General features: G+C 38.6%; 1 protein-coding gene across 3 annotated transcripts in view; it reads left to right on the top strand.

Annotated features, from left to right (window-relative positions):
• The window catches only part of TOX (thymocyte selection associated high mobility group box), a 301,076-nt gene that overhangs the window by 238,401 nt on the left and 49,281 nt on the right, over positions 1-13,394 (top strand). The gene's annotated exons all lie outside the window — the stretch shown is intronic.

The raw sequence follows: 13,394 nt of genomic DNA, 5'->3' as shown, positions 1-13,394 counted from the left end.
TGAAAGAAGAAAACAGACTCTGAAGGATTGTGAAACACACAATTTTAAATGCTGAAACACAGGCCTTCATTTGTTCTGGTGCCGTTCAAGTGTGAGATTTTAACGCCCTTTTGTCACGAATACAACTAATGTTGTTTTAAGGATCTTTCTTTTCTTTTGGTATTAGTTATACCAAAGTGTTACTCATTTTTTAAAATAATCTGAGATGAACAACTTGGGTATTTTTTTCCTTTCCTTTTCAAAGAGAATCCAAGAAAAATAACGTGAGAACACGTGTTGAAATATGTATCAAATAGCGTGCCTGAAGTTTCCCACTCAAGCTGTACCCTCAACCTGGCGCTCGTACGCTGTAGGTATGGGCCGGGGAGAAAGGAACGTGGTGTTAGCATCAAGCCATGGATTACAAGGCAGATCATGAGGGAGAACACATGATATCTGCTTTGGTTTCCTAATTGGTTTTAACTGAGCTGTTGCTTTCCATTAATTGGAAAAAGGTTTTGAAGGAACTCAGTGGAGTTCATCATTATCTTCATCATCATAATCTTCCTCCATTACTTTAATTGACATTTGTTAGCTCCCATAATTAAAGAACAATATTGGTCCTCAGTAACAATCTGTAAAATTTAAGGAAACAGTTCCCGTTTTCAAAAAAGTGAAATCTAGCATCCATTTTCAATGGACTGAGTTTCCCCAATGGGGAGATAAATATTAAGAGCCATTCAAAATTAAAATACCAACAACATGCAGGACTTTTAGCCAAGAAAAAACAAAGCTCACTGGGCTTGAAATAAACAAAATGAGAAATTCACACACAGGTTAGAAAGTACCTTGAGACATTTGGGTCCTGAGAATTTAGCAAAGGTAGTTTCCCAAAGATCAAGGATTTGTGGTATTATTTATGTGAAGCCAGAGTCATCAATCAGTCATCAATGTACCTGAGCATCTATTCAGTGGAACTCAAGAAAATATGTGTTGAGTATCTACTATGTGCCAAGGTCTGTGCTAGATACTAGGGCTAAAATGGTAAACAAAGTAGATTCTATCCCTGCTTTTTTGAGTTTATAATCTATTAGGGTGTATCAGTCAAGATTAGTTCCGCTACGTATAACAGGAAACAAAACCACTGAAAAAAGATTGACATTTTCTTCCCTTCCACATTAAATACTCCCACAGTAAGTAGGTTGTCCAGGGTCCGGTGTCTTCATGATAATCGGACACTCAAGCTTCTTTCCTGTGCCTCCAACATCCTAAGGGTGCTGGTCCGAGACATTTTCCTGAGTTCTAATCATCACACCCACATTTTTGCCAGCAGAAAAGAACAAAAGAACGTGAACCCTTCCTTCAATGAGATTTCTTGGAAGTACCTCCCAGCACTTTCATTTATATTTCAGTAGCCAAAACATGGTCACATGGCCATACAGAGCTGCAAAGGAAGGAGGCAGTGCCCTCTGTTAGCCAGCTTTCCAGCTAGACAGCCAACTACCGGAGGCCTGTCCCTCCGGACAAAAGTAAATGAGTGGTAGAGGGTACAGCTTGAGGTTTCTGCCACAAATGGAAGCAGACATTATTCATATTTTCTTTTCATCTTGGGACTAATGCTAGATGATGTTCACAGGAAAAAATAAAGATCATCAAACTGGTTAAAGTCAGTTTATACTTGTAGTGTTTATTTCTTCATTTATGTACTGACTAGGCAGGTATTTTTTGAATACTTGGAATACCTAATGTAACTAAAAGAGATCTCAGGAAGGATTGAAAAATGCATTAGTCATGTACAAATCATGATTACTGTCTAGGAGTACACGTTTAAGAAATTTAAAAGTAGTGTCCCACAAAGAAAGTATAAACAGAATGCTTTGGCGGTTCATAATAAGAAGGTTCTTAAAGCTTTGTAGATGAGCTGACTTTTGAACTTCACTTCAAAATATTGGGTTGCCCAAAAGGCTCATTGATTTTCTTCCGTAAGGTGGCTATGAGAATAGCACTTAGTTGTCTTTAACTTCATTCAAAACAATTTTGTTAGATCATATGTGACAGCTGTCATATCAGCATGCATTTAAACAAAGACTTATCAAAATGGGTGAATTTTTGTGTAGCCATTTTAATATTGAAGGTGGAAGAAAACAACATTTTTGGGATATTATGCTTTATTATTTCTTTTTTTTTAATTTTTTTTTTTTTTTTTGGCTGTGTTGGGTCTTAGTTGCAGCCCGCAGGATGGTCTTCGTTGAGACATGTGGGTTCTCTCTCTCTAGTTGTGGCATGCGGTCTCTCTCATTGAGGTGCAGGCTCAGTAGTTGTGGTGCACAGGCTTAGTTGCCCCACGGCACGTGGGATCTTAGTTCCCCGACCAGGAGTCGAACCTGTGTCCCCTGCTTTGGAAGGAGGATTGTTTACCACTGACCACCAGGGAAGTCCCTTTGCTTTATTCTTTCAAGAAAGGTAAAAACGCAACCGAAATGCAAAAAAAGATTTGTGCAGTTTAGGGAGAAGGTGGTGTGACTGATCGAACATGTCAAAAGTGGTTTCCAAAGTTTCATGCTGGAGATTTCTTGCTGGATGATGCTCCACGGTCAGGTAGACCAGTTGAAGTAGATAGCGATCAAATTGAGACATTAATTGAGAACAATCAACGTTATACCACGTGAGAGATAGCCGACGTACTCAAAATATCCAAATCAAACATTGAAAATCATTTGCACCAGCTTGGTTATGTTAATCCCTTTGATGTTTGGGTTCCACATAAGTTAAGCAAAAATAAAAACCTTCTTGACCATATTTCCTCATGAGATTCTCTACTTAATGTAATGAAAACGTTCCATTTTTAAAACAAATTGTGATTGGTGATGAAAAGTAGATACTGTACAGTAATGTGAAATGGAAGAGATCCTGGGGTAAGTGACATGAACCACCACCAACTACACCAAAAGCTGGTCTTCATCCAAGGACGCTGATGTTGTGTATATTGTGGGATTGCAAGGGAGTCCTTTATTATGAGCTCCTTCTGGAAAGCCAAATGATTAATTCCAAGAAGTACTGCTCCCAATTAGACCAACTGAAAGCAGCACTTGACAAAAGCATCCAGAATTAGTCAACAAAAAACTCATTATCTTCCATCAGGATAACGCAAGACCACGTGTTTCTTAGATGATCAGACAAAAACTGTTACAGCTTGGCTGAGAAGTTCAGATTCATTCTCCGTATTCATCAGACACTGCACCTTTGGATTTCCATTTATTTAGGTCTTTACAAAATTCTTTTAATGGAAAAACTTTCAGTTCCCTGGACGACTGTAAAAGGCACCTGGGGAGGACCTTCCAGATGGCAGAGGAGTAGGACGTGGAGATCATCCTCCTCCCCACAAATACGTCAAAAATACAACTACATGTGGAACAGCTCCTATAGAACACCTACTGGACACTGGCAGAAGACCTCAGACTTCCCAAAAGTCATGTGGCTGATAGGGTCTTGGGGCTCCAGCCAGGTGTCAGGCCTGAGCCTCCAAGGTGGGAGAGCCGACTTCAGGACATTGGTCCACCAGAGACCTCCCGGCCCCACATAATATCAATCGGCAAGAGCTCTCCCAGACAACTCTGTCTCAACGCTAAGACCCAGCTCCACTCAACGACCAGCTAGCTCCAGTGCTGGACACCCTATGCCAAACAACTAGCAAGACAGAAACACAACACCACCCATTGGCAGAGAGGCTGCCTAAAATCATATTGAGTTCACAGACACCCCAAAACACACCACCGGACTCAGTCCTGCCATGGGAAAGACAAGATCCAGCCTCATCCACCAGAACACAGGCACTAGTCCCCTCCACCAGGAAGCCTACACAACCCACTGAACCAACCTTAGCCACTAGGGGCAGACACCAAAAACAACGGGAACTACAAACCTGCACCCTGTGAAACAGAGACCCCAAACACAGTAAGTTAAGCAAAAGGAGGAGACATAGAAATACACAGCAGATAAAGGAGCAAGGTAAAAACCCACCACACCAAACAAATGAAGAGGAAATAGGCAGTCTACCTGAAAAAGAATTCAGAGTAATGATAGTAAAGATGATCCAAATTCTTGGAAACAAAATGGAGAAAATACAAGAAACGTTTAACAAGGACCTAGAAGAACTAAAGAGCAAACAAACAATGATGACCAACACAATAAATGAAATTAAAAACTCTCTAGAAGGAATCAATAGCAGAATAACTGAGGAGAAGAACGGGTAAGTGACCTGGAAGATTAAATAGTGGAAATAACTACTGCAGAACAGAATAAAGAAAAAAGAATGAAAAGAATTGAGGATAGTCTCAGAGATGTCTGGGACATTAAATGCACCAACATACGAATTATAGGGGGTCCCAGAAGAAGGAGAGAAAAAGAAAGGGACTGAGAAAATATTTGAAGAGATTATAGTTGAAAACATCCCTAATATGGGAAAGGAAATAGTCAATCAAGTCCAGGAAGCACAGAGAGTCCCATACAGGATAAATCCAAGGAGAAACATGCTAAGACACATATTAATCAAACTATTAAAAATTAAATACAAAGAGAAAATATTAAAAGCAGCAAGGGAAAAGCAACAAAAAACACACAAGGGAATCCCCATAAGGTTAACAGCTGATCTTTCAGCAGAAACTCTGCAAGCCAGAAGGGAGTGGCAGGAAATATTTAAAGTGATGAAAGGGAAAAACCTACAACCAAGATTACTCTACCCAGCAAGGATCTCATTCAGATTCGGCAGAGAAAATTAAAACCTTTACAGACAAGCAAAAGCTAAGAGACTTCATCACCACTAAACCAGCTTTACAACAAATGCTAAAGGAACTTCTCTAGGCAGGAAACACAAGAGAAGGAAAAGACCTACAATAACAAACCCAAAACAATTAAGAAAATGGTAACAGGGACATACGTATCGATAATTACCTTAAATGTAAATGGATTAAATGTGCCAACCAAAAGACATAGACTGGCTGAATGGATACAAAAACAAGACCTGTATATATGCTGTCTACAAGAGACCCACTTGAGACCTAGGGACACATACAGACTGAAAGTGAGGGGATGGAAAAAGATATTCCATGCAAATGGAAATCAAAAGAAAGCTGGAGTAGCAATTCTCATATCAGACAGAATAGACTTTAAAATAAAGACTGTTACAAGAGACAAAGAAGGACACTACATAATGATCAAGGGATCGATCCAAGAAGATATAACAATTGTAAATATTTATGCACCCAACGTAGGAGCACCTCAATGCATAACGCAAATACTAACAGCCATAAAAGGGGAAATTGACAGTAACACAATCATAGTATGGGAGTTTAACACCTCACTTTCACCAATGGAAAGATCATCCAAAATGAAAATAAAGAAGGAGGGGCTTCCCTGGTGGCACAGTGGTTAAGAATCCGCCTGCCAATGCAGGGGAATTCAGTTCGAGCCCTGGTCCGGGAAGATCCCACATGCCACGGAGCACCTAAGCCCATGTGCCCAACTACTGAGCCTGCATTCTAGAGCCCACAAGCCACAACTGCTGAGCCCACAAGCCACAACTACTGAAGCCTGTGCACCTAGAGCCCGTGCTCTGCAACAAGAGAAGCCACCGCAAGGAGAAGCCCGTGCACCACAACAAAGAGTAGCCCCCACTTGCCGCAACTAGAGAACAGCCCATGTACAGCGATGAAGAACCAACACAGCCAAAAATAAATAAAATAAATAAATTTTTTTAAAAAAAAGAAAAAGAAAATAAGGAAACACAAGCTTTAAATGACACATTAAACAAGATGACCTTAATTGGTATTTATAGGACATTCCATCCAAAAACAACAGAATACACTTTCTTCTCAAGTGCTCATGGAACATTCTCCAGGATAGATCCTATCTTGGGTCACAAATCAAGCCTTGGTAAATTTAAGAAAATTGAAATTGTATCAAGTATCTTTTCCTACCACAATGCTATGAGACTAGGTACTGATTACAGGAAAAAAAAAACTGTAAAAAATACAAACACATGGAGGCTAAACAATATGCTACTAAATAACCAAGAGACCACTGAAGAAATCAAAGAGGAAATCAAAAAATACCTAGAAACAAATGACAATGAAAACACAATGACTCAAAACCTATGGGATGCAGCAAAAGCCATTCTAAGAGGAAATTTTATAGCTATACAAGCCTACCACAAGAAACAAGAAAACTCTCAAATAAACAACATAACCTTACACCTAAAGCAGTTAGAGAAAGAACAAAAAAAACCCCAAAGTTAGCAGAGGGAAAGAAATCATAAAGATCAGATCAGAAATAAATGAAAAAGAAATGAAGGAAACAGCAGGAAAGATCAATAAAACTAAAAGCTGGTTCTTTGAGAAGATAAACAAAACAGATAAACCATTAGCCAAACTTGTCAAGGAAAAAAGGGAGAAGACGACTCAAATCAAGGGAATTAGAAATGAAAAAGGAGAAGTAGCAACTGATACTGCAGAAATACAAACGATCATGAGAGATTACTACAAGCAAGTATATGCCAATAAAATGGACAACCTGGAAGAAATGGAAAAATTCTTAGAAAAGCACAACCTTCTGAGACTGAACCAGGAAGACATAGAAAATATAAACAGATCAATCACGAGCACTGAAACTGAAACTGTGATTAAAAATCTTCCAACAAACAAAAGCCCAGGACCAGATTGCTTCACAGGCAAATTCTATCAAACATTTAGAGAAGAGCTAACACCTATCCTTCTCAAACTCTTCCAAAATATAGCAGACGGAGGAACACTCCCAAACTCATTCTACGAGGCCACCATCACCCTGATACTAAAACCAGACAAAGATACTACAAAAAAAGAAAATTACAGACCAATATCACTGGTGAATATAGATGCAAAAATCCTCAACAAAATACTAGCAAACAGAATCCAGGAGCACATTAAAAGGATCATACACCATGATCAAGTGGGATTTGTCCCAGGAATGCAAGGATTCTTCAATCTACACAAATCAATCAAAGTGATACACCATATTAACAAATTGAAGGATAAAAACCATGTGATAATCTCAATAGATGCAGATAAAGCTTTCGACAAAGTTCAACACTCATTTATGATAAAGACTCTCCCAAAAGTAGAGGGAGAGGGAACCTATCTCAACATAATAAAGGCCATATATGACAAACCAAGGCCAACATCTTTCTGAATGTTGAAAAACTGAAACCATTTCCACTAAGATCAGGAACAAGTCAGAGTTGCCCACTCTCACCACTGTTATTCAAAACGGTTTTGGAAGTTTCAGCTGCAGCAATCAGAGGCGAAAAAGAAATAAAAGGAATCCAAATGGGAAAAGAAGAAGTAAAGCTGTCACTGTTTGCAGATGACATGATCCTATACATAGAGAATCCTAAAGATGCTACCAGAAAACTACTAGAGCTAATCAATGAATTTGGTAAAGTAGCAGGATACAAAATTAATGCACAGAAATCTCTTTCATTCCTATACACTAATGATGAAAAATCTGAAAGAGAAATTCAGGAAACACTCCTATTTACCATCACAACAAAAAGAATTAAATACCTAGGAATAAACCTACCTAAGGAGACAAAAGACCTGTATGCAGAAAACTATAAGACACTGATGAAAGAAATTAAAGATGATACAAATAGATGGAGAGATATACCATGTTCTTGGATTGGAAGAATCAACATTGTGAAAATGACTATACTACCCAAAGCAATCTGCAGATTCAGTGCAATCCCTATCAAACTACTAATGGCATTTTTCATGGAACTAGAGCAAAAAATTTCACAATTTCTATGGAAACACAAAAGACTGCAAATAGCCAAAGCAATCTTGAGAAAGAAAAATGGAGCTGAAGGAATTAGGCTCCCTGACTTCAGACTATACTACAAAGCTACAGTCATCAAGACGGTATGGTACTGGCACAACAACAGAAATATAGATCAATGGAACAGGATAGAAAGCCCAGAGATAAACCCATGCACATGTGGTCACCTTATCTTTGATAAAGGAGACAAGAATATACAATGGAGAAAAGACAGTCTCTTCAGTAAGTGGTTCTGGGAAAAGTGGACAGCTACATGTGAAAGAATGAAATTCGAACATTCCCTAACACCATACACAAATATAAACTCAAAATGGATTAAAGACCTAAATGTAAGGCCAGACACTATAAAACTCTTAGAGGAAAATATAGGCAGAACACTCTGTGACATAAATCACAGCAAGATCCTTTTTGACCCACCTCCTAGAGAAATGGAAATAAAAATAAACAAATGGGTCCTAATGAAGCTTTTGCACAGCAAAGGAAACCATAAACAAGACGAAAAGACAACCGTCAGAATGGGAGAAAATATTTGCAAATGAAGCAACTGACAAAGGATTCATCTCCAAAATATACAAGCAGATCATGCAGCTCAATATCAAAAAACAAACAACCCAATCCAAAAATGGGCAGAAGACCTAAATAGACATTTCTCCAGAGAAGATATACAGAACGCCAACAAACACAAGAAAGGATGCTCAACATCACTAATCATTAGAGAAAAGCAAATCAAAACTACAATGAGGTATCACACTGGTCAGAATGGCCATCATCAAAAAATCTGCAAAGAATAAATGATGGAGAGGGTGTGGAGAAAAGGGGACCCTCTTGCTGGTGGGAATGTAAATTGATACAGCCACTATGGAGAACAGTATGGAGGTTCCTTAAAAAACTAAAGATAGAACTACCATATGACCCAGCAATCCCACTACTGGGCATATACCCTGAGAAAACCATAATTCAAAAAGAGTCATGTACCACAATGTTCACTGCAGCTCTATTTACAATAGCCAGGACATGGAAGCAACCTAAGTGTCCATCAATAGATGAATGGATAAAGAAGATGTGGCACATATATACAATGGAATATTACTCAGCCATAAAAAGGAACGAAATTGAGTTATTTGTAGTGAGGTGGATGGACCTCGAGTCTGTCATACAGAGTGAAGAAGGTCAGAAAGAGAAAAAAAAATACCATATTCTAACACATATATATGGAATCTAAAAAAAAAAAAAGTTCTGAGGAACGTAGAGGCAGGACAGGAATAAAGATGCAGACGTAGAGAATGGACTTGATGACATGGGGAGGGGGAAGGATAAGCTGGGACAAAGTGAGAGTGGCATGGACATATATACACTACCAAATGTAAAATAGATAGCTAGTGGGAAGCGCTGCATAGCACAGGGAGATCAGCTGGGTGCTTTGTGACCACCTAGAGGGGTAGGATAGGGAGGGTGGGAGGGAGACGCAAGAAGGAGGGGATATGGGGATATATGTATATGTATAGCTGATTCACTTTGTTATACAGCAGCAACTAACACAACAATGTAAAGCAATTATACTCCAATAAAGATGTTAAAAAAAAAAAGGCACCTGGAACAGTTCTTTGCTCAAAAAGATAAAATGTTTTGGGACGATGGAATTATGAAGTTGCCTGGAAAATGGCAGAAGGTAGTGGAATAAAAGGGTGAATACGTCGTTCAATAAAGTTCTTGGCGAAAATGAAAAATGTGTCTTTTATTTTTACTTAAAAACCGTAGGCACTTTTTTGCCAACCCAGTATATTCAGGGTTTGGATATGAATATGGTAATGGTGTCGTGGAATTGTGAAAAGATCACAAATATGTAAAATAAACTTATTTCTACTTTAATCTTTGTTGGTAGAGAGGTCTGAGACCATTTATCCTCTACCATTCTCAATAAACTTGTACAAAACAGCCATTTCTATAGGACTACCTCAAAGGGGAATTATGAGGCCCAGGAGGTAAAAGTTCTGTGCAAACCAGAAATCACTGAGCAAAGTATTTTTTTGTAACTGTTTTTCAAAAGTTCAAACAGCAAATGCTCAGAAAGTGAATGCTGAAAGAGCAGCATAGAGAAAGACACGTGTTCAAGGGAGAGAGAGGCAAAGGAAAGCAATTAGTTGGGTTTGGTTGAACAATCAAGTGTGTGAAGGACACTTATAAGGAATAAAGTTCATTTGGAATCTTGAATGGCATGCTAAACAGTTTGGATTCAATTTGGTAGGCAGATATCACTGGGAAGGTTTTGAGTCTGGCTCGTGAAGATTAATTTTACAGTACTCTTTGGGGTGGATGTGAAGATATTCTTTTTAGTTAAGTAGCTATTGCAAGTGAGGATGAAATGAAGCCCTGAAATACGTGAATGGTGTGTGAGTGAGACGAAGGGAAGATGGAACGGGTATTGTAGAGCAGACTCAGTGGAACTCACAAGAGTTTGATAGAAAAGGAATGAACCCAAAATTACTAGAACATTTTGAGTAGAAGTGACAGAGAGGATGAAGGTATCATCGAAAGAAATTGGACAGAGTACAAAATAGTTTTGAGAAAGAAGACATTATTCAGTTTTCCAGCAGGGGTGATGTCCAAGTAGTGACATCTAGCAGAGTTAGACCTGGAGTTTGGGCCAGAATTGTACGTTTTCATTTAGAACGTTCCCCATTAACAAAATCATGATGCACCTTAGCTGGATGAAGAAATGCGACTCAAAAACAGAATGTTAGGGAATCATTTAGGGGTGGAAAGTTGTAAGAAGAATAAAGTCAGTGAAGGAGCTGGGAGGAATCAGAACAGCAGTTGAGATTAAGCATGACTTAATTGAATTATTCACAGTAAGTTGAAAATACTGGAGAGTAACAGGAAATAATATTTTGCAAGTTGAAGTTTCGTATTTCACATTAAGACCTGTAGTTAGTCACTATCTTCCTAGAAGGAAACCAGTAATCAGAACATTTCCTTACCTTCATGAGCTGACTAATTATTCTTAGTTTTCAGTAATCAGAGTCCCTCCAGTTTACTTTGCCCCATATTATACATTAGGCAGTGATAAATAGTAAACTGACTTCTGTCAAAGCAAGGTGAAATGGAAAAACTCCTCCTAATTCAGAAATGTCACCAAGGGTGTTAAGATCTATTTCTAAGTGCATCTGAGGCCTAAAGAGATGAGTATGCTCTCTGATTTGTGCTTGCCACCCTCCACAAAGGAAAATTATTCTTTGATTCAGTGTTAAAGCTGCTGTCTGCTGGCCTAACACCATTGGTGACACCATATTTTGAACTAATGATGAGTCTGTTGAAAAAGCGGTACCCTGTTGAGTACTCTGTGGTCCCGACCCAGATTGATTCCCTACCCCCTTCCACCATGCCCACCTCCTTCTACTAATATAACAAAGGTGGAAGTACAATGTTAGTTCTCAGAGATCTACCCACCACACTAATTAGCATGATAAAACAATAAAAAGGATTACAAAATGGAGGAAGAGATAGGTGCTCTAAAGTGAAATTTGTAGTCGTAAATCTGGAAATTCTGTGTGTAAGTCAATTTAGAGATCATCTTCTGCAATGTCACGTGGAAACCACAATATTTCTGAAAGGGTGAGAAGTGGGCTCCCGATAGGTTACAACTGTTCATGCTTGTAACCTGGGATTTATGTGACAGAGAAATAAAGATATCAATTAGCTACATATGTTTGGAAAGATAATTTAAAGTATGATTTTGTTAGTAAACATTTTTAATTTGCAGGGCTCTACAAATGTGTCCTCTACAAACAGATATGTTTGAATATGCGTGTGAGTGCTTTATTTGGTGCAGGGCTGGGAGAGGGAGCTGCCCTGAATAGGACAGTGCCCTTTATGGGCACCCATTACTCTGTGCCCACAATGAGAGACCAGTTCTACATGCTAAGGGTCTAAGGAAGAACACAATAGGACCTCAGGGCCTTAGAGTATGGGCCTGAAAAAGACTCAGTGGCACAACTTTATGAATAACTGTGAAAGCTAGTATTATTTCACAGGGAAGGTCAGATTATGGAAGTTATAGGAACAGTTAAGCAGGAACAAAAGCGATTTTAGTAAATGTGAGTGGAGGTAACATGAATGGACTAGATAAAAACCATGGATTTGGGTAGGCAATATTGGATGGGTGTTTTTGACTATCTTTAATTAACTATAACTCTCTCTTTGGGATACATAAAATATTGCATCAGCTGCTTAATACAGTGGGAAGTATCAAAGACTGGAATTGAGAGATGTAGGTTTTAACTCCAACTGTGTGGTTTGGGGAAGTCATTTAAGATCTCTGGGTTTTAGTCATTCATTTATATATTTATTCAACAGACATTCACAGCCCCTCAGTCTCCTCTTCTGTAGATTGAGAACGTGTCACTAGAGCCTCTGCAGCGCTCACATGTATCACTGAATAGTGATACCTGCTTACTGAGGGGTTTCATAAAAAGGAGAGCTATGAGCTACTTTTGAAGGATTGGAGGAACGTGGTTTAAATTATGGGAAAAAGGTTGATTTAAACCAGGCAATCAATGGGTACAAAGCCATAGAGCCAGACTAACCCTTCACCCAGGAGAGCCAGAGTCTAGGATTCCTAGAACTGAGTCTGAAGATGAAGCAGTAGCAAGACTTGGAAAGGTCAAAAGGTATTGACTAATAAGATGCCTTATGGTGGAGACAGTAAACCTAATACAGAGAACACAGGCAGACACCTCTCTTCAGTCACCACTGCAGTTTCAGGGAGGTCTAACTAGGTTGTTAAAATGACTAGAGAGCATTGGTAGAAAATGATTTTATTACCAAAAGAAAAAAATTCCTATGACTAAGTTATTTAATTGACCTTTTCATTATTTCCATGTCATGGTGGTAATATCTGACACTATATGGGGTTTTTTTTAATGAAATAGAGAAAGGTAACATTAGTTTTACTTTTTCCATTCCCAGATGTAACGTTAACATATATCTCTTCACTGCCCTCCTTTTTTCCATTTGTTTCTCTTTTTCTCTCTCTTGTTTTATAAACCCTCTACCTGCATGAACTCCCCAATGCCCTTCAGAGTGAACAAAACTGAGCTGCTTCTGTAAGCACCACAAAATAGTCCCCATTATTTTAAGTTTGAAAATGCCAGAGAAACATTAAGTGAAATCCACCACACTCTTCTGACAACACATTTGACCTCTAGATATGTTAAGAGCTTCATCCTCCAATGCTTTTAATTCTAATTCTTGCAGAGATGAAATTCACTGCTTGAATTGTAACAGTGAGTCTCATTAAGGCTAAAAAGCAGTGACCCAGATAGCATAATGGATTAATATGGTGACCTTGCAACTTTAGAGCTTTACTTTCAAATCGGACTGTGTAGTCAAATCATTTCAATAGTCAATTAATCAATTGGTTAATACCAGCCTGTACATGTTCTGAGTCGGAAGTTCGTAGATCATTTGGCCAGTACTAGCCTATATAGAAGTAAACTGAGAACCATAGTATGCTTAACTTTCAAAACCTTTTTTAAATGATGAGAATCAAG

Source organism: Lagenorhynchus albirostris, chromosome 17 (genome assembly GCF_949774975.1).
Source record: "Lagenorhynchus albirostris chromosome 17, mLagAlb1.1, whole genome shotgun sequence".
Lineage (NCBI taxonomy): Eukaryota > Metazoa > Chordata > Mammalia > Artiodactyla > Delphinidae > Lagenorhynchus > Lagenorhynchus albirostris.
This window is presented reverse-complemented; position numbering and strand designations above follow the sequence as displayed.